At 43.2% G+C, this 22,333-nt stretch overlaps 1 protein-coding gene across 2 annotated transcripts in view; it reads right to left on the bottom strand.

The window, feature by feature from the left end:
- The window catches only part of HDHD2 (haloacid dehalogenase like hydrolase domain containing 2), a 78,923-nt gene that overhangs the window by 12,534 nt on the left and 44,056 nt on the right, over positions 1 to 22,333 (bottom strand). The gene's annotated exons all lie outside the window — the stretch shown is intronic.

Below are 22,333 nucleotides of genomic sequence, written 5' to 3'. Positions count from 1 at the left end.
TGAAATCTTCAGTGGATTTATAAACAGTGTCTAACTCCTAGGTGCTGTTGAGTGTGACTGTCAATCATACTTGAGGCACAATTTATATAATTGCGCCTAGAGGCGCCTAAGCAATCTTAGACACCAGTAGGCATTGAAATCTTAGGCACACTCCCGTTTAGGACAGGGTTTTCTTGTCCTAAATAAGTGGGCCTAAGACAGACCATGCCCAGAATCCGCCCCTACCCATGCCTACTTGCTGGTAGGCTCCTCAGAGTAGACACCTACCTCGAAGGGGAAGGTGCCTATTGCCTAATTTTTTTTGAATGATTTGCTTTATTTTAATGGCGCTTTCAATTAACAATGTCGATTAAGCCAATTAAGAAAATTAAGTTAGGCGCCTAGATTGGCTAAGCGTGCCGATCTAGGCACCTACCTCTAGGAGTCATTTATGGAATCAAGGCTTTAGGGCCTATTTACTGAGGCACGTTAAATATTTAACACGTTTTCATGTGTGATAACTGCACCCATGAACTGCTAAATTAGGAGATACTTTTATACGGTTCATAGTCAGATGCGTGCAAGACAAAAGCGCACGGACAAACGGGCGCAAACAAGCGAGCGCCAAGACAATTCAGCGTGAATGATTTCTAGTAAAAAGCACGAGCATGACATTTGAGCGCAAGACATCCGAGCGTTGACAACTGAGCGCAAGACAAGTGAGCGCCGGCCACGCGCTTTTGTCCCGTCACCAGACAGTAGCGTGCAGGACCTTATAGTGCAGGGATCCTTGAGGGCCGCAATGTAGTCAAGTTTTCAGGATTTCCCCAATGAATATATTGTTCTGATGCCCCTAGAGTCTTTATACCCTCACTTCTGGAGCTACACAGCATTTTCTTATACCCGGGTTTCATTAGCGCTTTTCTACTGAAACTTTGAGCGAAACTTGAGCTTCACAGCGCTTTTTTATACCCTCACTTATCTAGTGATTCTTTTGTGCGCATCTTATATAAAAAAGTTAGCAAATGAAAATATAAACATACCTTGCAAATGAAGAAATTTGGAAGTAGTGTCGCTCTCACCAAAGGCGAGTGAAATCTGTTATAGAGCAAGTTCTAGACCAGACCTATAACGGACACAGTGAGGCAGCGAAAGGAAGGTGGACTGTTCTGAGCAAGTATAAAAAGGACCAACGTAACCAATCACAAAGATGCTAGCGAAGGGAGGGCAGGCTGTTCCGATCACGTAAAAAAAGGAGCTTAAGTAATGAATCACAAAGAGGCTAGTGAAATGAAGGCTGTTCTGAGCACGTTCTTGGCGCTCATTTGTCTGCTCCTACTTGTCTTTGCGCATTTGTCTACGCGCATTTAACTTGCCACCCTTTTATACACCTTTTCTATGCATAAAAAGCTGATATATGCCTGGAAAAAGGTCTCGTATAAAATTAGGCCATGCCTAAAAAGTCAGTGTTCAGTTGTACCGTAAGCATGCTCAGAACAGAGTTGGGATTTACATGCGTATTTATCAAATATGCACTAAAATATGTCTGCTCTTCAGCACATGTAATGTCCACGCCATCAATCTAGGTGTAATTTCTATCGCTTTGGTGCTAGTAGTTGTAAAAACAAAACAAAAAAACATAGGAGCCTACGGGTTCATTTTCAAAAAAATACAGATGTCCATAAGACGGCATAAACCGGCGCTTGGACGTTTCACTAGTCAAAATGGCCAAGTGACCGTTTTCGAAACTGACTTTATAGACGTCTTTCTGCTTGCTTTGTCTCCAGTGCATCTAAATCTTAAGGGGGCATGTTAGAGGCATGTTTTGGACAGGCTTAGGCCATGGACATTCTGCAGGGATAATCAAAACTTTCAACCAAATGCCTAGGGCACCATTTTGACGTTTGGCCAGACTTGTTTTAAAAATGATTAATAGTCAAAAAGATGCCCAAACTGACCAAATGGCAACTAGAGAGATTAAGGCATGACCTCCCTCCCCCCAGTGTTCATGGCCCCCTTTCACCACCCAAAGATGTAAAAGAAATGGTACATTCCAGCGTGTATTACAGGTTCAGATGGCTTCACAAACACAGCTCAGCAGATCAGGGGTACTACAGTAAATGCCACTAGGTACACGTCACTCTAACCTGCTTATTTTGTACGGCGAGTCTTCTAAAACCCACCCAAAATCTACTGCACCTACATGACGTTCTGTATTGCTGGTGTTAAGATGTGGAACGCTCTGGTGGGCCAATTGCGACCGTGTGTAAACCGGGTTCAATTTAAGAAACAATTTAAAAATGCAGTTTCTTAATGCATTTCTGTGAATTATTAGCTGGCATTTGAAGAGAAGAAATGGTTTAATTATGCAAATTTTAAGGATTTTAGTTTAGTGGGGAGAGGGTGAGGAGTGGGCAGGGTGCACAGTAATACATGTAAAATTATAGAATACTATAATTTTACATGCATTTTTTTATCCATCTAGTCATGAGCTCTTTGGCTGGTGTAAAATATTTTCACGCATATACCGCGCACCCGTGTAAAACGCGCACACGGGTATAGCGCGCAGGAAACCTAAATTTATGTAAATAAATTATTATATACCGCACACACGCGTATACCGCGCATGCTGCTCCATGAATTTAAATCTCCTTCTGCCGTCCCGACTCTCCTCTCACCGCCCTGCCTTCTGCCCCGAGTCTCCTCTCGTCCCGACTCTCCTTCCGCCGCCCTGCCCTCTGCCCCGAGTCTCCTCTCGTCCCAACTCTCCTTTCGCTGCCCCCCAACATCCGATTCATCCCCCCGCTCCCCCCCCTCCGCACGGAGAAGCTGCCTACCGTTGGTTCCCGATGCCAGTGAGCCCTGCTGCTTCCTCTGCCGGCGGTCCCGCCCCTTCTCTGAGCCCTTCAAGTTTAAGTTTCAAGTTTATTTTTGATTTGATGAATCGCTTATTTAAATTCACTAAGCGAAATACAATTTTAATAAAAGAGTATAGACATGTATATAAATATACTATTTAAATTTTAAAATAATGGGTAAGACCGACAGACCTACAGACTAACTGGTACACAAGGTAAAAAGGGGAAGAACTACAATTCAATATTTTAGGATAGCAAAGAGAACCATATAAGGAAAAAACATTAGGGAGGGAAAAGTGAAAATTATGAAAGAGCTAAAATAACTTTGAATATGATTTAAAGGTCAAAAGCATCTTTAAAAAGGAAACTCTTTAAATTACTTTTAAAGCGACTCAAATTATTTTCCTCTCTTATATATTGAGGTAAAGTATTCCATAGTTGTGGAGCCATTACTGAGAACATATCATGTCGCCGGGTTCCAATAACTTTCAAGGAAGGGACTACTACGAGCTTTTGATTAGTAGACCGAAGAGAACGTGATGTACTGTGAAGGATAAGTAATTTATTGATAAATTGAGGTTCATTAGAAGAAAGAGTGATGGTGGACACAACATTGAAAGCATTAGCACAGTGCGCGACAGCCTCAAAGAAAGCGAACAGAATGTTGGGTATCATCAAAAAGGGTATCACGACCAGGACGAAGGAAGTCATTTTGCCGCTATATCGGGCGATGGTGCGCCCACATCTGGAGTACTGTGTCCAGTACTGGTCGCCGTACCTCAAAAAGGACATGGCGGTACTTGAGGGAGTCCAGAGAAGAGCGACAAAGTTGATAAAGGGTATGGAAAACTTCTCATATGCTGACAGATTGGAAATGCTGGGGCTATTCTCCCTGGAAAAGCGGAGACTTAGGGGAGACATGATAGAAACCTTCAAACTCATGAAGGGCATAGAGAAGGTAGACAGGGACAAATTCTTCAGGCTGTGGGGAGCCACAAGCACAAAGGGGCACTCGGCGTTCATGAAATATAAAAAAACCCAAGAAGAGGACAGCAGAAAGGACTACGGGGTGAAACTGAAAGAAGCCAAGAGAGAGATACGTTTGGCGAAGGCACAGGCGGAAGAACAAATGGCTAAAAATGTAAAAAAGGGAGATAAAAATTTTTTCAGATATATTAGTGAAAGGAGGAAGATAAAAAATGGAATTGCTAGGCTGAAAGATGCTGGGAACAAATATGTGGAGAGTGATGAGGAGAAAGCAAATGTGCTAAACAAATACTTCTGTTTTGTGTTCACAGAAGAAAATCCTGGAGAAGGACCGAGATTGTCTGGCAAAGTTACAGGAGAAAATGGAGTAGATTCTGCGCCGTTCACGGAGGAGTGTGTTTATGAGCAACTTGAAAAACTGAAGGTGGACAAAGCGATGGGACAAGACGGGATCCATCCCAGGATACTAAGGGAGCTCAGAGAGGTTCTGGCGAGTCCTATTAAAGACTTGTTCAACAAATCTCTGGAGACGGGAGTGATTCCTGGGGATTGGAGGAGAGCGGATGTGGTCCCTATTCATAAAAGTGGTCACAGGGATGAAGCAGGAAACTACAGGCCGGTGAGCCTCACTTCAGTTGTTGGAAAAATAATGGAAGTGTTGCTGAAAGAAAGGATAGTGTATTTCCTTGAATCTAATGGGTTACAGGATCCGAGGCAACATGGCTTTACAAAAGGTAAATCGTGCCAAACGAACCTGATTGAATTTTTTGATTGGGTGACCAGAGAGCTGGATCGAGGACATATGCTAGATGTAATTTACTTGGATTTCAGCAAAGCCTTTGATACAGTTCCTCATAAGAGGCTGTTGAACAAACTTGAAGGGCTTAAGTTAGGACCCAAAGTGGTGAACTGGGTCAGAAACTGGCTGTCGGACAGACGCCAGAGGGTGGTGGTTAATGGAAGTCGCTCGAAGGAAGGAAAGGTGACTAGTGGAGTCCCTCAGGGTTCGGTGCTGGGGCCAATCCTGTTCAATATGTATGTAAGTGACATTGCTGAAGGGTTAGAAGGAAAAGTGTGCCTTTTTGCAGATGATACCAAGATTTGTAACAGAGTAGACACCGAAGAGGGAGTGGAAAATATGAAAAAGGATCTGCAAAAGTTAGAGGAATGGTCTAATGCCTGGCAACTAAAATTCAATGCAAAGAAATGCAGAGTAATGCATTTGGGGATTAATAATAGGAAGGAACCGTATATGCTGGGAGGAGAGAAGCTGATATGCACGGACGGGGAGAGGGACCTTGGGGTGATAGTGTCCGAAGATCTAAAGGCGAAAAAACAGTGTGACAAGGCAGTGGCTGCTGCCAGAAGGATTCTGGGTTGTATAAAGAGAGGTGTAGTCAGTAGAAGGAAGAAGGTGTTGATGCCCCTGTACAGGTCATTGGTGAGGCCCCACTTGGAGTATTGTGTTCAGTTTTGGAGAACGTATCTGGCGAAAGACGTAAGAAGACTTGAGGCGGTCCAGAGGAGGGCGACGAAAATGATAGGAGGCTTGCGCCAGAAGACGTATGAGGAGAGACTGGAAGCCCTGAATATGTATACCCTAGAGGAAAGGAGAGACAGGGGAGATATGATTCAGACGTTCAAATACTTAAAGGGTATTAACGTAGAACAAAATCTTTTCCAGAGAAAGGAAAATGGTAAAACCAGAGGACATAATTTGAGGTTAAGGGGTGGTAGATTCAGGGGCAATGTTAGGAAGTTCTACTTTACGGAGAGGGTGGTGGATGCCTGGAATGCGCTCCCGAGAGAGGTGGTGGAGAGTAAAACTGTGACTGAGTTCAAAGAAGCATGGGATGAACACAGAAGATTTAGAATCAGAAAATAATATTAAAGATTGAACTAGGCCAGTTACTGGGCAGACTTGTACGGTCTGTGTCTGTGCATGGCTGTTTGGAGGAGGATGGGCAGGGGAGGGCTTCAATGGCTGGGAGGGTGTAGATGGGCTGGAGTAAGTCTTAACAGAGATTTCGGCAGTTGGAACCCAAGCACAGTACCGGGTAAAGCTTTGGATTCTTGCCCAGAAATAGCTAAGAAGAAAAAAAAAAATAATAATAATTTAAATTGAATCAGGTTGGGCAGACTGGATGGACCACTCGGGTCTTTATCTGCCGTCATCTACTATGTTACTATGTTTTTTTCGGAGAAATTGAAAAAGGACAGGTTTAGAACAAATGCTAGGAGGTTCTTTTTCACTCAGAGGGTGATGGACACATGGAACGCGCTCCCGGAGGCTGTGATAGGCCAGAGCACGCTACAGGGGTTCAAGGAGGGTCTAGATAGGTTCCTAAAAGAAAAGGGGATTGAGGGGTACAGATAGAAGTAGAGGTAGGTTATAGGATTAGACAGAAACCACTTCACAGGTCATGGACCTGATGGGCCGCCGCGGGAGTGGACCGCTGGGCGTGATGGACCTCTGGTCTGACCCAGTGGAGGCAACTTCTTATGTTCTTATGAAAACTAAAAGTAGGATTTTAAAAGTGATACGATGGTTAATTGGGAGCCAATGGGATTTAATCAGAAAAGGAGTGACATGATCGTATTTTTTTCCATTATGAATCAATTTAACAGCAGTATTCTGAATTATCTGAAAACGTTTCTTTTCTTTTTGTGTAATATTTATTAATAAGGAATTACAATAGTCAAGTTTAGCAATAATTAAGGAGTGAATAAGTATATTTAATGATTTTGGCTCTAGAAATTGAGCGAATCATTCATAACCTATAAAAACAAGATTTAACAGTATTATTTATGTGTTCATGGTAAGAAAATCTTTCATCGATGATGACACCCAGTATTTTTAGTGATGTTACCAGATTTAGGTGAATATTATCTATAGTGAAAGGGGCAATCAAGCTTATATCTTTCTTCCATGGGAAGAGTAAAGCTTTTGTTTTCTGGATGTTGAAAGCTAACATGTTAGAGCTAAGCCATTGTTCCACCTTCACTAGTTTTTTATTGATCTCGATTATTTCTTCTTTATTTTCTGGATTTAGAGGGTGTAGGAGTTGAATATCATCGGCATAAAAGAAGGTGGTGAAGCCTATGGACTGACACAAATTTAGTAAGGGAGATAGAAAAATTTTGAATAATAATGGAGACAGAATGGATCCTTGGGGGATGCCATAATTAAGAGTGTAAGGTTTGGAAACAGTGTCCTTAAAGTTAACTAAGGATGATCGTTTAGAAAGAAAAGAGCTAAACCAGTCTAGTATTTGGCCACAAACACCTATAGACTTCAGCCTTTCAAGAAGCAATACATGATCAATGGTGTCAAACGCTGCTGACAGGTCTAAGGAAAAAGAATAACACAATTATGGTCATCTAGGTGATAGAGTATATTTGTGGTCAAAGCAATCAGTGAATATTCTGTGGAATGATTCTTCCTAAACCCTGTTTGATATGGATGTAGGGCATTAGTTGATTCGTCAAAATCTGATAATTGGTCAAATACTATTCTTTCCGTTAGTTTGGCTAAAAGTGGAATATTAGCTATGGGACAATAATTTGAGGTGTCCGTCAGGCTAACTTTATAATCTTTCACTATTGGAAAGATTGTGGCTGTTTTCCATGATGGCGGTAATAAACTGTGGCTTAAGCTATTTAGAATAAGAGTGTGTATGAAAGGGCCAAAGCAAATTTTTTTTAAAAATGAGTGGAGGAATGATCTCTGTCCGAGAGCCTTTTAAATTGACTCTTAGGAAAAGACGCTCAATGTCCGCTAGTGTAGGAAGATTAAAAGTGGAGCATTTAGCAAGAGGTAGAAGATGGTCATTAGGGTGCTAAAAGCACAATTCTCTAACCGGCATCTGTCATAAGCACCAGTTAGAGAATCATGGAACCATCTTCCCCCATAATGTTCCCCGGAAGGAGTGATGCTCAAACTCTCCTGCCACGATACCCCGAACCCTCCCGCAATGTTTCCCAGCAGGAGGGATACCCAAGCCCTCCTGCCAGGGAACACTGCGGGAGGGTTTGGGGGATCGCGGCAGGAGGGACTGGGCATCCCTACTGCTGCGATCATTACAGGGGTGGGGGGATGAGTTGCCTGGGCCGCTGAGCTGATCATGGCAGCCACGATAAGCTCAGCAGCTCGATTCGGAACTTATACCTGTTTTCTGCTTTGACTTGGTCTAAGTCAAAACGTATAAGTTTCGCTCAGGCAACTTGTCAAACTTTTCGATTATGGCTGCTGGATGACTAAGTGTCAATCTGCCCACATCCTGCCCAACTCCCGCCTTACCCACTCCTCCAAAAACGCCCCTTTTTACTCTGGGCACACAGAGGCAGGGAAAAGGCCTAAGCTGGTTTTAGATACATTTAAAACCCTGTTCCACCATTCTCTAACCGGTATTTATGAGATGGGGTTTTTTTTTTTCGAGAGTGGACATTTCCCTGCTGCCTACTTTGGATGCCTAGCGCCTTAGGCCAAAAATGGACTTAAGACTTTTTTTTTATTACGCCCCTCCACGTATATAAATTTTAAGCTGCCATCTGTTTTCATAGATTTGAGCTTAGTTTATAAGTCTGAAAACCAGTGCTACCCTGCCCTAAATCCTCCCCTGTTGCACCCAACAATGTGTTTAAATTGGGAGCTTAGTGAATTTTGAGTATAAAATTATGTACTCAGCATTAGTAGAATTTCAAAGAGGCCAATTTATTAAAAAAATACTCAAAGGAGCCCTTTAACTAAGATGCATTAAGCACTAAAAAAGCTTAAAATGGGATACCCACAGGATGTGCTCAGGCACACTGTGGTAACTGCTAAATTAGTGCATACTAAACAATATTTTGGCTTTTCTTGAAGGGGGGCATGTTGGGGGGGGGGGGGGAAAGAGAATGAATTCTTGTGCTAAACAGTAAAATTAGTATGTTTTCAAGTTTTTTTCAAGTTTTATTTAAAACTAGCTGATGCCCTGGCGTTGCACGGGTATTTAATTATAGCAATAACACTGTAAATGGATTCAAATAAAGATACTTTATAGTGGTGAATGAAATTATTGTTTTACAGCTTAATAAAAAGTACAATATTCAAATTATAAAGTGAAATATTTGACAAAATGAATACAATACAACTAACGCAAAACGTGATTATAAACAACAATTTTAGTTTCACCTCCTGGAGCAAGAACATATAAATTCTTGGGTGAACCCACCCTTGAGCAAGCAACATAGAGTTGTGGGCCGTGAGACCCCCAGAACATATCACCCCAGGTAGTGAGGGATCTGCATACCAAGTTTCGTTCAAATCGGTCAAGCCGGTTTTGAATTACTGTGAGAATGGCAGCTTTTTACATTTTTTCCATTGACATGAATGGGTGAAATCTGATTTTCTGTTTGTAGCTCCACCCACGTGTGCAGGTGGGCTGCGAGACCCCCAGAACATATCACCCCAGGTAGTGAGGGATCTGCATACCAAGTTTCATCCAAATTGGTCACAGTGAGAATGGCAGCTTTTTACATTTTTTCCATTGACATGAATGGGTGAAATCTGATTTTCTGTTCGTAACTCCGCCCATGCAGGAGGGCCGCGAGACCCCCAGAACATATCATCCCAGGTAGTGAGGGATCTGCATACCAAGTTTCGTTCAAATCAGTCAAGCCGTTTTTGCGTGATCGCGGCACATACACACACACATACATACACACATACATACCTCCGATTTTATATATATAGATTTCTTATACCGCTCAATCAAACTTTTAAGTGGTGTACAATTTAAAAATTTTACAACAACTGGTTAGTGCAGGAAACAGATTTTATGCTGCTTATCTTAGGAATAAGCAATGGATTTCCCCAAGCCATCTCAATAATTGTCTATGGACTTCTCTTTTAGGAAATTATCCAAGCCTTTTTTAAACTCCGCTAAGCTAACCGATTTCACCACATTCTCTGGCAACAAATTCCAGAGTTTAATTACACTTTATGTGAAGAAATATTTTCTCTGGTTTGTTTTAAATCTGCTACTTAGTAGCTTCATCATTGCATGCCCCCTAGTCCTAGAATTTTTGGAAAGAGTGAACAAGTGATTCACATCTACCCTTTCCACTCTAGTCATTATTTTATAGACCTCGGTCATATCACTCCTGAGCCGTCTCTTCTCCAAGCTGAAGAGCCCTAGCGACTGTAGCCTTTCCTCATGGGGAAGTCGTCCCATCCCCTTCATCATTTTTGTTGCTTCTCTGTACCTTTTCTAGGTCCCCTATACCTCTTTTGAGATACAGCAACCAGAATTGCACACAACATTTGAGGTGCAGCCGTTCCATAGAGCGACCCAAGGGCATTATAACGTTTTCACCTTTCTTTTCTGTTCCTTTATTGATAATGCGTAACATTCTATTTGCTTTCTTAGCCACCACTGCACATTGAGTTGAGGGTTTCACTGTATCTTTAACGATGACACCTAGATCCTTACCACTTACAAAATGGGTGCTCACACATTAGTTTTTTTTAAATATTAGCGCTTTTAGCCATCAATATAGAAAATCGGTCATATTTAACTGTAGGAAAAATGACTTTAGACTGCAGGAAAAGTCCACATAAAGGTGCAGCTTAGTAAAAGGTCCCCAACATTAGGAGCATAAATCCTTTGAATATTGGACCCACAGAATACATGCCACATATTTTACTTCACCTTTGGAGCAGGGGTAAATTTGTATTTGTCAAATTGCATGCTTTTGGGGCTGGTTCTAAGAGCCTATCTAATATAATAAAGCCCTAAGCACGCATGCGCACTCCCTCCTGCATGCTCCCATTTTCCATGAGCTGTAGGGACCCGCAGGTAGGAGTGCGCATGCGCGCGGCGGCGCAGAGCCTGTCGGCCACGGCGGCTCTTGCCGTCTGAAGGATAAAGCCAAGTAAGTTGCAGTATATAGTACTCCCTCCCTCCCTCCCTTCAAGTTTGCCGCCACCCATGCTCGAAAAACGGCCGATCACCCACTGCGCACGGAAGCACCGCCCTGACCAGCTCCTCCAGGCCGACGATGCGCACAGGCCTAAGTCGGCCAGCCAAAGCAAAGGATCCGACGCTGCAAAAACGGCCGATCCCGAAAGTAGCCCTGCATGCCGCTCCACCTCCGATAGCCCCGATCACCTCCCATGGCGCCCGATGTACAAAATCGGCCCCTGAGGGAATAGAGAGCTGGCTAGGTCTTTTGTGCACACTGCTGACAAGAACAAGTGTGCTGAGGCTGAACAGGTTGAATGAGGCAAGAAGGAGTGTGCCTAAACCTTTAATAAAGGGGGAGGGAATGCTGCTGCACAGGGAAGTGGGGTGGGGGTAGGTAAATGTTGCTTCACAAGGAAGTGGAGTTCGAGGACATGATGCTGCTGCACAGGGATGGGGAGGGGGAAGACAAAGGGGGCCAGGGAGCAAACGTGTTTTGATTTGTGGGGAGGGGTGTGCTGGGGGGCCAGGGATCAATCTTGGATTGCTTTGGGGAGGATAAAGAAGGGGCCATAGAACATAAGAACATAAGCAGTGCCTACGCCGGGTCAGACCATAGGTCCATCGCGCCCAGCAGTCCACTCTCGCGGCGGCCCGAACAGGTCACGGCCTGTCTGAGTCACCATAGAGAAAGACAAAGAAAGGCAGGCAGGCAAGGGGCCACAGAGAGATAGAAAGACAGCGGACAGGGAGAGAGACAGAAAGAAAGAAAGACAGACAAACAGGGGGCCAGAGGGAGAGAGACAGACAGACAGAAAGAAAGACAGACAGTGGGAGGGAGAGAGATAGAAATAAAGAAAGAAAGAGACAGGGGCAGGGAGAAGCACAGACAGAAAGAAAGACAGACATAAATATATTCTAGCACCCGTTAATGTAACGGGCTTAAACACTAGTTTTTTATAAATGCATACAGGCACCTTCTTGGAATTAAAGCAGAGGCATCAGTTATAAAATCAACCCCCACAGTGTCTTGGCCCACTTCCAAGCATAATAGCTCATAGTGAATTTCAAGGACCCAGATTATAAGCCTGGGCCACTGAGTTACATTTCTACCTCTTGTAATAAAAGTCCTTACACTTCTTAGGCGAGGAACATGCGGGCGAGGACGTGCTTTTCTATCATTACATCACTCTTTATTGCCACCATCTTAAGGATTTTATTGCAGTAAAGTGAACAAAACTGGGAGGGATTTGTAGCGATTGTCATTCAGTGCTTGGTGGTACCAGGAAGCTTTCTCCACAAGATTCAGGCATCCAGTTACTTCCTTTTATGCCATATATAGTTAGATTTTCCAAACTTTTCTCAGCATGACTGCTCATAAGGGAAGGGAATAGACTTGTATACCACCTTTTTACAGGTCCTTATTTTGTACCTGGGCAATGGACTTGCCCAGGGTCACAAGGAGCAGTGCTGGGATTTGATCCACGACCTCTGGGTACTGAGGCAGCAGCTCTACCACTAGGCCACTATTGTGAAAGAATCACAGGACGCACTAAAAAATTATATTGTTCCAAATGATTAACAAATATGTGCAAGAGTTTTTATATATGTGGGGAAAATGCTTTCATGCATATAGCAGAAAGTGGAAAGGGCATAATCTCTCAGGTCAATCTGGATTGTGTTTTCAAAGGCAAGTAATTAAATCCAAAACTGAGTTATAGTCATGTACAATAGGTGTTTCCAGAGGGCTTAGAATCTATTCAGATGCCACGATCAGCATTTCAGTTTATTTTAAAAATTTCTATACCATTTTATATCAAAATGGTTACATACATAGCTAAGAAGAAAAAATTAAAAATAGCTAAGAAGAAAAAATTAAAAAATTTAAATTGAATCAGGTTGGGCAGACTGGATGGACCATTCGGGTCTTTATCTGCCGTCATCTACTATGTTACTATGTTAGAACAAATCAGAACAAGTAGAAACAGACAGATTTAATTTTTACAACAATAAAAATCAATATTCAAAGAAATGCATCAACAAATAGTTGTGCTTTTTAACAGATTTTCTGAATGAACTCCTATCACTGCATTTCCGAATTTGGCCAACATGCATTAACAAATAGTTGTGTTTTTTCTTAACAGTTTTTCTGACATGAAAGTTTGGATTTGTCTCATTTTTCTAAGGACACAATTACAAAACGTGCTAGACTCTTGGTAGCTTTCAAAACAGAACTAGAGAAACAGGCTATTTTGAAATTATATTTTACTAACAAGCAAGCTCTGTTTTGTGGCCAATGAATGTTAATATTTCCAGATGTTTCTAAGCAGACTCAGATAAAGAGGAAGCAGTTTGTGCAATGGTGCGCCCGCATCTGGAGAACTGTGTCCAGTACTGGTCGCCGTACCTCAAGAAGGACATGGCAGTACTTGAGGGAGTCCAGAGGAGAGCAACTAAGCTGATAAAGGGAATGGAGAATCTCCCATATACTGACAAGATTGAAAAAACTGGGGCTGTTCTCCCTGGAGAAGCGGAGACTTAGAGGAGACATGATAGAAACCTTCAAGATCCTGAAGGGTATAGAAAAAGTTGACAGGGATAGATTTTTCAGATTATGGGGAACCACAAGTACAAGGGGGCACTCGGAGAAATTGAAAGGGGACAGGTTTAGAAGTAACGCTAGGAAGTTCTTTTTCACCCAGAGGGTGGTGGATACATGGAACGCGCTTCTGGAGGCTGTGATAGGCAGGAGCACGTTACAGGGCTTCAAAGAAGGTTTGGATAGGTTCCTAGAGGGCAAAGGGATTGAGGGGTACAGATAGGAGTAGAGGTAGGCTATAGGGATAGGAGTAGAGGCAGGTTATAGAAATAGTTAGGGACCACTGCTCAGGCAATAAGCCTGAGGGGCCGCCGCGGGAGCGGACCGCTGGGCAAGATGGACCTCTTGTCTGCCTCAGCGGAGGCAACTGCTTATGTTCTTATGTTCTATTGCTTAGGCCTAAGGCCCTACCGGTGGGCGCGACCTTCTTCTTAAAATTCCCTTGTAAATGATTATTTCATTTGCAAGTAACAAATATGTGTTTCTGGACCCAGTCCAGTTAGAAGATTTTCTTAAAAATAAACCTTTGCAGATAGTTTCTTAAATTATTATTTGTTTGCTGGAGAGTGTAATTGATGAATTAAAGAATATGCCACATCTCTTAGCCTGCCAAGATGTTAAATTTTGTTATTTTACCTTTTCTTTTAAACTTTGGCACTTTTGGCCATTTAATGTGGACCTGATCATAGATAACGATTGCCTTTGACTTTATTTGATGAGCATTTATATGCTATGTTTGAACTGGATATTCCTGTGTTTTTGTTATGTAAGGATGTAACAAATAAATTAATTTTAAAAAACAAAAACAAAAAACCCCCAGTTTTTCTGAATGAACTCCTCTCACTGCATTTCCGAATTTGGCCAACATGCGTGTTCCACAATTTTACTCCTGTACATATATTCCCTGCAGAAATGGCAGCACTGAAAATATGTATTCAGCAGTGACCATTGTTGATCTCTGGATAGTGGTGATATTCAGACACTTTTCAGCTAACTATGCAACGTGAGTTAGGACAGGTTTTTGGGGGGATAGTGAATACACCATCTGGATAGTGCTGACGCAGTATAGAACAATCTTTTGGTGGCCCCATTCAGATGGTGCCTCTGAATAATGGCAGGTAACAGCAACCACTATGTGGATAAAAGCCCTGTGCAGCTAAGAGTTTTTGACTATCTAGTTCTAAGGTTATATCTAAAGTAATGGTGGGGGGGTGTCTTTGGGGGAAAGGGGGCTGGCTTGACTTTTTTTTTATGGGCCAGATACTGTGCATGAGTTATACACACACACACACACACACCATTGGTGCCCATAGAAAAAAACATGTCAGAACTTTTGTTTTTTTTTTGGGGGGGGGGTTAGTATTAGCGAGCCGATTATGACATGCAATGTTAGGCCATCGATTGGATGGCTCATTTTAATATTAATGACCTCATTTTAATAGTAATGAAGTTGTTTGCATGCCAGAATCGGAGACAATACAAACGCACAAAAAAAATCACGCGGTGAGCCGTTTTGAACATCAGGTCGGCAAATTTGATTGGTCGCTAAACCAAACTGATTCAGTGACCATTGGTACACAATCGGAGCATTTAGTGCATCTAGGTAGGCCTCAGTTCAGACCAGCAGTAAAATTTCAAAGAGGAGATTTGGGGGGGGGATGTTTTAACCTGCAAGCAGTTGCAGTTATATCCCAGAGTAGTCTTTCCTCCTTTCTTTTTGCTTCCTTCCTTCTCTTTTCTCCCCCCTCCTTCCCAATTTCTCTCCAAGCAGCATCCAGCCCTCCTCACCTTCCATTCACTAGTCTTTCTCCTTTTCCGATTTCCCTCAGTAGCTGTCAGTTACTTTCTTCTCTATGCACTACCTTCTTGAATAACAACCCAATGGCAGGCAGGGGCAATAAGCAGCTTGTGGGAATAATAATAATAACTTTATTTTTTCTATACCGCCATAATCTTGCGACTTCTAGGAGGTTTACAGTGAAAGAGAGCTGTACAATCAGCGAATTACAAGGTGAGAACAGGTAGGAAGTCACTGAGTAATCAGTGTTTACAGGTTACAAATAGGTTACAATATAATCTTAAGCATTTTACATCAAAGGGGCTGGATGGTCAGCGAATTATAGAATAGAGGTGGTGAGGAAGACACTGAACATAAGAACATAAGAAATGCCATCTCCGGATCAGACCTTCGGTCCATCAAGTCCAGCGATCCGCACACGCGGAGGCCCTGCCAGGTGTACACCTGTCGTAATTTATAGTCCACCATATCCTTACATGCCTCTCTTAAGGAGATATGCATCTAGTTTGCTCTTGAAGCCTAGGACGGTCGATTCCGCAATAATCTCATCTGGGAGGGCATTCCAGGTGTCAACCACTCTCTGAGTGAAGCAGAACTTCCTGACATTAGTCCTGAACCTGTCCCCCCTTAGCTTCATTACATGTCCTCTAGTCCGTGTCAAATTGGACAACGTAAATAATCTTCTCTGCTCTATTTTGTCGATTCCTTTCAGTATTTTGAAGGTCTCGATCATATCCCCACGCAGTCTCCTTTTCTCAAGGGAGAATAATCCTAGTGTTATAAGTCTGTCCTCGTATTCCAGTTTTTCCATACCCTTCACCAGTTTTGTTGCTCGTCTCTGCACCCTCTCCAGCAGTTTTATATCCTTCTTTAGGTAGGGAGACCAATGTTGGACGCAGTATTCCAAGTGTGGTCTGACCATTGCCCTATAAAGCGGCATTATAACTTTCTCCGATCTACTCGAGATTCCTTTCTTTATCATGCCCAACATTCTATTTGCCTTCTTTGCCGCTGCCGCGCATTGTGCCGACGGCTTCAGGGTCCTATCTATCAGTACACCCAGGTCCTTTTCTTGTTCACTCTTCCCCAGAGTTGCACCTGACATTGTATACTCGTATTCCTTATTCTTATTTCCTAAATGCATTACCTTGCATTTCTCCACATTGAACTTCATCTGCCATTTCTCCGCCCATGTTTCTAACCGACACAAGTCGCTCTGGAGTTTCTCTCTATCCTCATGCGATCTGATCGCCCGGCATAGTTTTGTATCGTCTGCAAACTTGATGATCTCACTGGATGTTCCTTCCTCCAGATCATTGATATAAATATTAAAAAGGATCGGCCCAAGTACCGAGCCCTGGGGTACACCACTAGTCACTTTCTCCCAGTCGGAGAACTTCCCATTTATGCCCACTCTCTGCTTTCGGTTTTCCAGCCATTTGCCTATCCATCTTTGTATATCCCCCTCTATGCCATGGCTTTGTAGTTTCCTGAGAAGTCTTTCATGTGGAACTTTGTCGAACGCTTTCTGGAAGTCCAAGTATATTATGTCCACCGGCTTCCCACTATCAATTTGCTCGTTCACGGTCTCAAAAAATTGGAGTAAATTCGTCAAACATGATTTCCCTTTCCTGAATCCGTGTTGACTGGGTTTCATCAAGTCGTGTGCGTCCAAGTGCCGGACCATGCTATCCTTGATCAGTGCTTCAACCATCTTGCCGGGGACAGACGTAAGACTCACAGGTCTATAGTTGCCCGGTTCCCCTCTTGATCCTTTTTTGAAAATTGGGGTGACGTTCGCTATCCTCCAGTCGTCCGGTATCTGTCCAGTTCTGATTGTCAGGTTTGCAAGTTTTTGCAATAACTCTCCGATTTCAACCTGAATAGTCAAGAGAAGAACAGAATACATTTGTAAAGAGAAAGGTTTTAGGATGGGGGGGGGGGGTGGTTGTCCGGCTGGGAAATAAATCTATTGAATAGAGTGGTCTTAATGTCTTTCCGAAAGGCGCCATAGGTCTGCCTGGCTTTGTCGGTGAAGTTGCCTAGCCAGGTTTGCTGTCTGGCAGCTTGAAACTTAAAAGTTCTATCCAGAAAGGTTCTGTATTTGCAACCTATGATCTTCGGGTAGGCAAAGAGGTTGCGATTTCTGGTTGTCCTTGTGGGGGTGAAAAGTTTGAAGTGAAGTAATAGGTAAATTGGGGCCATTCCCCACACCAGTTTATAGCAAAAACAGAAAAACTTGAATAAAGTCTGTGCCTCAATTGGCAACCAGTGCAGCAGTTTATAGTAGGGGCTAATGTGGTCACTTTTCTTTAGAACGAATATTAGTCGGACGGCCGTGTTTTGCACTATCCTTAATTTTCTCAAAGTTTTTTGGGAGTACCCACATAGATGATATTGCAGTAGTCTAAGGTGGATAGGATCAGTGACTGAACCAGTAGTCTAAAAGATGGAGGGTCGAAATATTTTTTTATGGTTTTTAATTTCCAAAGTGTGTGGAAGCATTTTTTGGTCACCAAGTTTGTGTGTTCGATCAAGGTCAGGTGGGTGTCTAGGGTGACACCTAGTATTTTTATAGTTTTGGATATTAGATGATCATGACCATTTAAGTGTATTGTTATGTTGATTTTGTCTTTTGGGCTTGCCATGAAGATTTTTGTCTTTTCCGAGTTGAGTTTCAGTTTAAAATGAATAGACCATTGTTCTATTTCGGTCATGATGTGGGAGTTTTGTTTTGAGGTGTCATTGGTCAATTTGGTCACTGGGATTAAGATAGAGATGTCATATAGTATACTAGCTGATGCCCCGGCGTTGCACGGGTATTTAATTATAGCAATAACACTGTAAATGGATTCAAATAAAGATACTTTATAGTGGTGAATGAAATTATTTTTTTACAGCTTTATAAAAAGTACAATATTCAAATTATAATGTGAAATATTTGACAAAATGAATACAATACAACTAACACAAAACTTGATTATAAACAACATTTTTAGTTTCACCTCCAGGAGCAAGAACATATAAATTCTTGGGTGAAGAGACCCCCAGAACATATCACCCCAGGTAGTTGGAATTACTGTGAGAATGGCAGCTTTTTACATTTTTTCCATTGACATGAATGGGTGAAATCTGATTTTCTGTTTGTAGCTCCGCCCACGTGTGCAGATGGGCCACGAGACCCCCAGAACATATCACCCCAGGTAGTGAGGGATCTGCATACCAAGTTTCGGTCAAATCGATCAAGCCGTTTTTGAATTACTGTGAGAATGGCAGCTCTTTACATTTTTTCCATTGACATGAATGGGTGAAATCTGATTTTCTGTTTGTAGCTCCGCCCACGTGTGCAGGTGGGCAGCGAGACCCCCAGAACATATCACCCCAGGTAGTGAGGGATCTGCATACCAAGTTTCGTTCAAATCGGTCCCACAGCTTTTTACATTTTTTCCATTGACTTGAATGGGTAAAATCTGATTTTCTGTTTGTAGCTCCGCCCACGTGTGCAGGTGGGCAGCGAGACCCCCAGAACATATCACCCCAGGTAGTGAGGGATCTGCATACCAAGTTTCGTTCAAATCGGTCCCACAGCTTTTTACATTTTTTCCATTGACGTGAATGGGTGAAATCTGATTTTCTGTTTGTAGCTCCGCCCACGTGTGCAGGGGGGCCGCGAGACCCCCAGAACATATCACCCCAGGTAGTGAGGGATCTGCATACCAATTTGCGTTCAAATCGGTCCCACAGCTTTTTACATTTTTTCCATTGACTTGAATGGGTGAAATATGATTTTCTGTTTGTAGTTCCGCCCAAGTATGCAGGTGGGCCGCAAGACCCCCAGAACATATCACCCCAGGTCAGGGGTGTCAAAGTCCCTCCTCGAGGGCCGGAATCCAGTCGGGTTTTCTGGATTTCCCCAATGAATATGCATTGAAAGCAGTGCATGCAAATAGATCTCATGCAGATTCATTGGGGAAATCCTGAAAACCCGACTGGATTCTGGCCCTCGAGGACCGACTTTGACACCTGTGCCCCAGGTAGTGAGGGATCTGCATACCAAGTTTCGTTCAAATCGGTCCCACAGCTTTTTACATTTTTTCCATTGACTTGAATGGGTGAAATCTGATTTTCTGTTTGTAGCTCCGCCCACGTGTGCAGGTGGGCCGCGAGACCCACAGAACATATCACCCCAGGTAGTGAGGGATCAGCATAGCAAGTTTCATTCAAATCGGGCAAGCCGTTTTTGCGTTGGCAGCTTTTTACATTTTTTCCATTGACTTGAATGGGTGAAATCAGATTTTCTGTTTGTAGCTCCGCCCACGTGTGCATGTGGGCCGCGAGACCCCCAGAACATATCACCCCAGGTAGTGAGGGATCTGCATACCAAGTTTCGGTCAAATCGATCAAGCCGTTTTTGAATTACTGTGAGAATGGCAGCTCTTTACATTTTTTCCATTGACATGAATGGGTGAAATCTGATTTTCTGTTTGTAGCTCCGCCCACGTGTGCAGGTGGGCAGCGAGACCCCCAGAACATATCACCCCAGGTAGTGAGGGATCTGCATACCAAGTTTCGTTCAAATCGGTCCCACAGCTTTTTACATTTTTTCCATTGACGTGAATGGGTGAAATCTGATTTTCTGTTTGTAGCTCCGCCCACGTGTGCAGGGGGGCCGCGAGACCCCCAGAACATATCACCCCAGGTAGTGAGGGATCTGCATACCAATTTGCGTTCAAATCGGTCCCACAGCTTTTTACATTTTTTCCATTGACTTGAATGGGTGAAATATGATTTTCTGTTTGTAGTTCCGCCCACGTGTGCATGTGGGCCGCGAGACCCCCAGAACATATCATCCCAGGTAGTGACGGATCTGCATACCAAGTTTCGTTCAAATCGGTCAAGCCGTTTTTGCGTGATCGCAGCACATACACACACACATACACACACATACCTCCGATTTTATATATATAGGTTAGGTTTAACTTTTGTAGAAGATGGCCCAAGGAAGAAGTATAGATGTTAAATAAGGTGGGAGATAGAGGGGAACCCTGGGGAACTCCAGATGGACTTTTCCAAGAATTAGAATATTTCCCGTCGTAGACCACTTGATACGATCGTTTCGTTAAGAAGCCCTGGAACCAGGTCCAAACACTTCCCGAGAGGCCCATTGCGTCTAGGCAGTTCAGCATTATTTCATGATCCACTAAGTCGAATGCGCTGCTGAAGTCCAGTTGTAAGATCAGGGCACTGGTACCTTTACTGAAGAGATCATATAGGTGGTTGAGGATAGATCCTAGGACTGTCTCTGTGCTGAATCATTTTCTAAACCCAGATTGATGTTCATTGAGGAGGTTGAATTTATCTAAGTGATTTACTAGTTCCTGGTTGACCAACCCTTCCTGTAGTTTGGTGAATAAGGGGAGAATCATTGTTGGGGATATGTCTATGCACCCTGGTGTTGAGGAAGAATGAGATAATCAGTGGCAAGGTAAGGCTGTCAGAGGTTCTGGTAGTGGGGAGAAGTTGCTGGCAGTTTCAGTAGGGGGGAGAAGTTGTCAGCAGCCCTGAAAGTGGTAAGAGACTGACCGTCAGCCACCATGGGAGTGAGAATAGGCCAGCAGCAGCAGTCTTGGCAATGGGCAGAGGCCATCAGTGTTCCCAGATGTGGGGAACCATTGTTAGTGGTCCACTGACTCTGCAGAGACCAGATTTAAAGGCTTCAAGCAGGGGCTTGGCAGACTTGCTCCTGGATTCTACAACATAGGCTAATTCTACAATAAGTGCCATAGCATTGATAAATACTGTGATGCCTTGGAATCCGAACTTAATCTGTTCCAGAACCCAGTTTGAGTTCCAAAACGTTCAAGTTCCAAGACAATTTTTCCCATTGAAAATAATGGAAACAGGATTAATCCGTTCCTGGGTCCCACGAACTCAAATTTTAACAGTAAATACACTGGATTTTAGGGGCAGAAACACACACATACAATGTGCAGGGCGTTCGGATTCCAAAGCAGAGTTCAGATTCTGGGGCAAAATTTACTACAAAAAAAAGTTTGGATTCCAAAACGTTCGAGTTCTGGGGCATTCGGATTCCGAGGTACCACTGTATGTGTTTTAGCTTTCCACTGCCTATATGACTACAGCCAGCATAGTAGGAAAATTCCATTGGTCCAATGAAACTCAGCGGAAGGATAAGATACCTCTTCTTTTTGAAATCTGATTCAACATATGTTATCATTTCTTTCAAAATTTCCCCTTGCCTCTTATTTCTCCCACCAATGGGAAAGTTAGCATGACGGCTTTTCGTAAGGCATTTGACATAATAACCATTGACCTGAATGGGTAACAAGCCCTGGCACAAGACTAATACACACCCACTCTAGGAAAATCAAACAGTAACTTATCTGATAAATCTTATCATTGGATGGCAGGATAAGATAAAATGATTCATCTATAAAGGAGTTTCAAATCTGAATTAGCCCTGCTACAACCTCTGTCTTGATGGACGCCATAGGTTAAAAGATTTAGAGGCCAGTTGCATGTTCAGCTGCTTTTCCCGATTGCTAGGCCATTTATATTTGGGTTTTAGGTCAGTGCACAAATTATTCGGCTCCGTATTTTATCTCCCTGCTTCTGGCATCGTTGGGAAGCTACCCGAGTCTAAATACAGAGAAGCACCTTCACTTTCCCAAACAGAAGCTGAGACATAACAGCAATCCTAACCTAAAGTTATAGAAAGCTAGCTATACCAGGCAAATTGAAAGCAGTTCAATGTTATAACAACCACGCTGCATCAGTTTTACATTGCTGCATTCATGGAGACAAGGCACAGCTTTTCTTGCAAAGGTGGTAGGCTGAATCCAGAGCTGGTGTAAGGCTATTAGACGAGCCCTTCAGCCTTGATCTCCCAATCTAACTATGGTACCTGGGGCAATGGAGGGTTAGGCGACTTGTGCAGGCTGGGATCAAACTTACAACCCCAGGGTGCTGAGGCAACAGCTCTAACCACTAGACCACTGTTCTTCAACCGCCGGTCCGCAGGAAATTTCTGCCGGTCTGTGCAGTGCCGGCAAGATTGATTAACTTCAATTTCCTGCGGATCCGCGCAGGGCCGGTAAGATCGAGATATTTTCAGCTGGTCTGCACTGGGCAGGAGAGATCATGGGGA

The sequence above is a fragment of the Geotrypetes seraphini genome, chromosome 1 (genome assembly GCF_902459505.1).
Source record: "Geotrypetes seraphini chromosome 1, aGeoSer1.1, whole genome shotgun sequence".
NCBI classification, from domain to species: domain Eukaryota; kingdom Metazoa; phylum Chordata; class Amphibia; order Gymnophiona; family Dermophiidae; genus Geotrypetes; species Geotrypetes seraphini.
The sequence above is the reverse complement of the archived record's forward strand: the minus strand, read 5'-3'. Positions and strand labels throughout refer to the sequence as shown.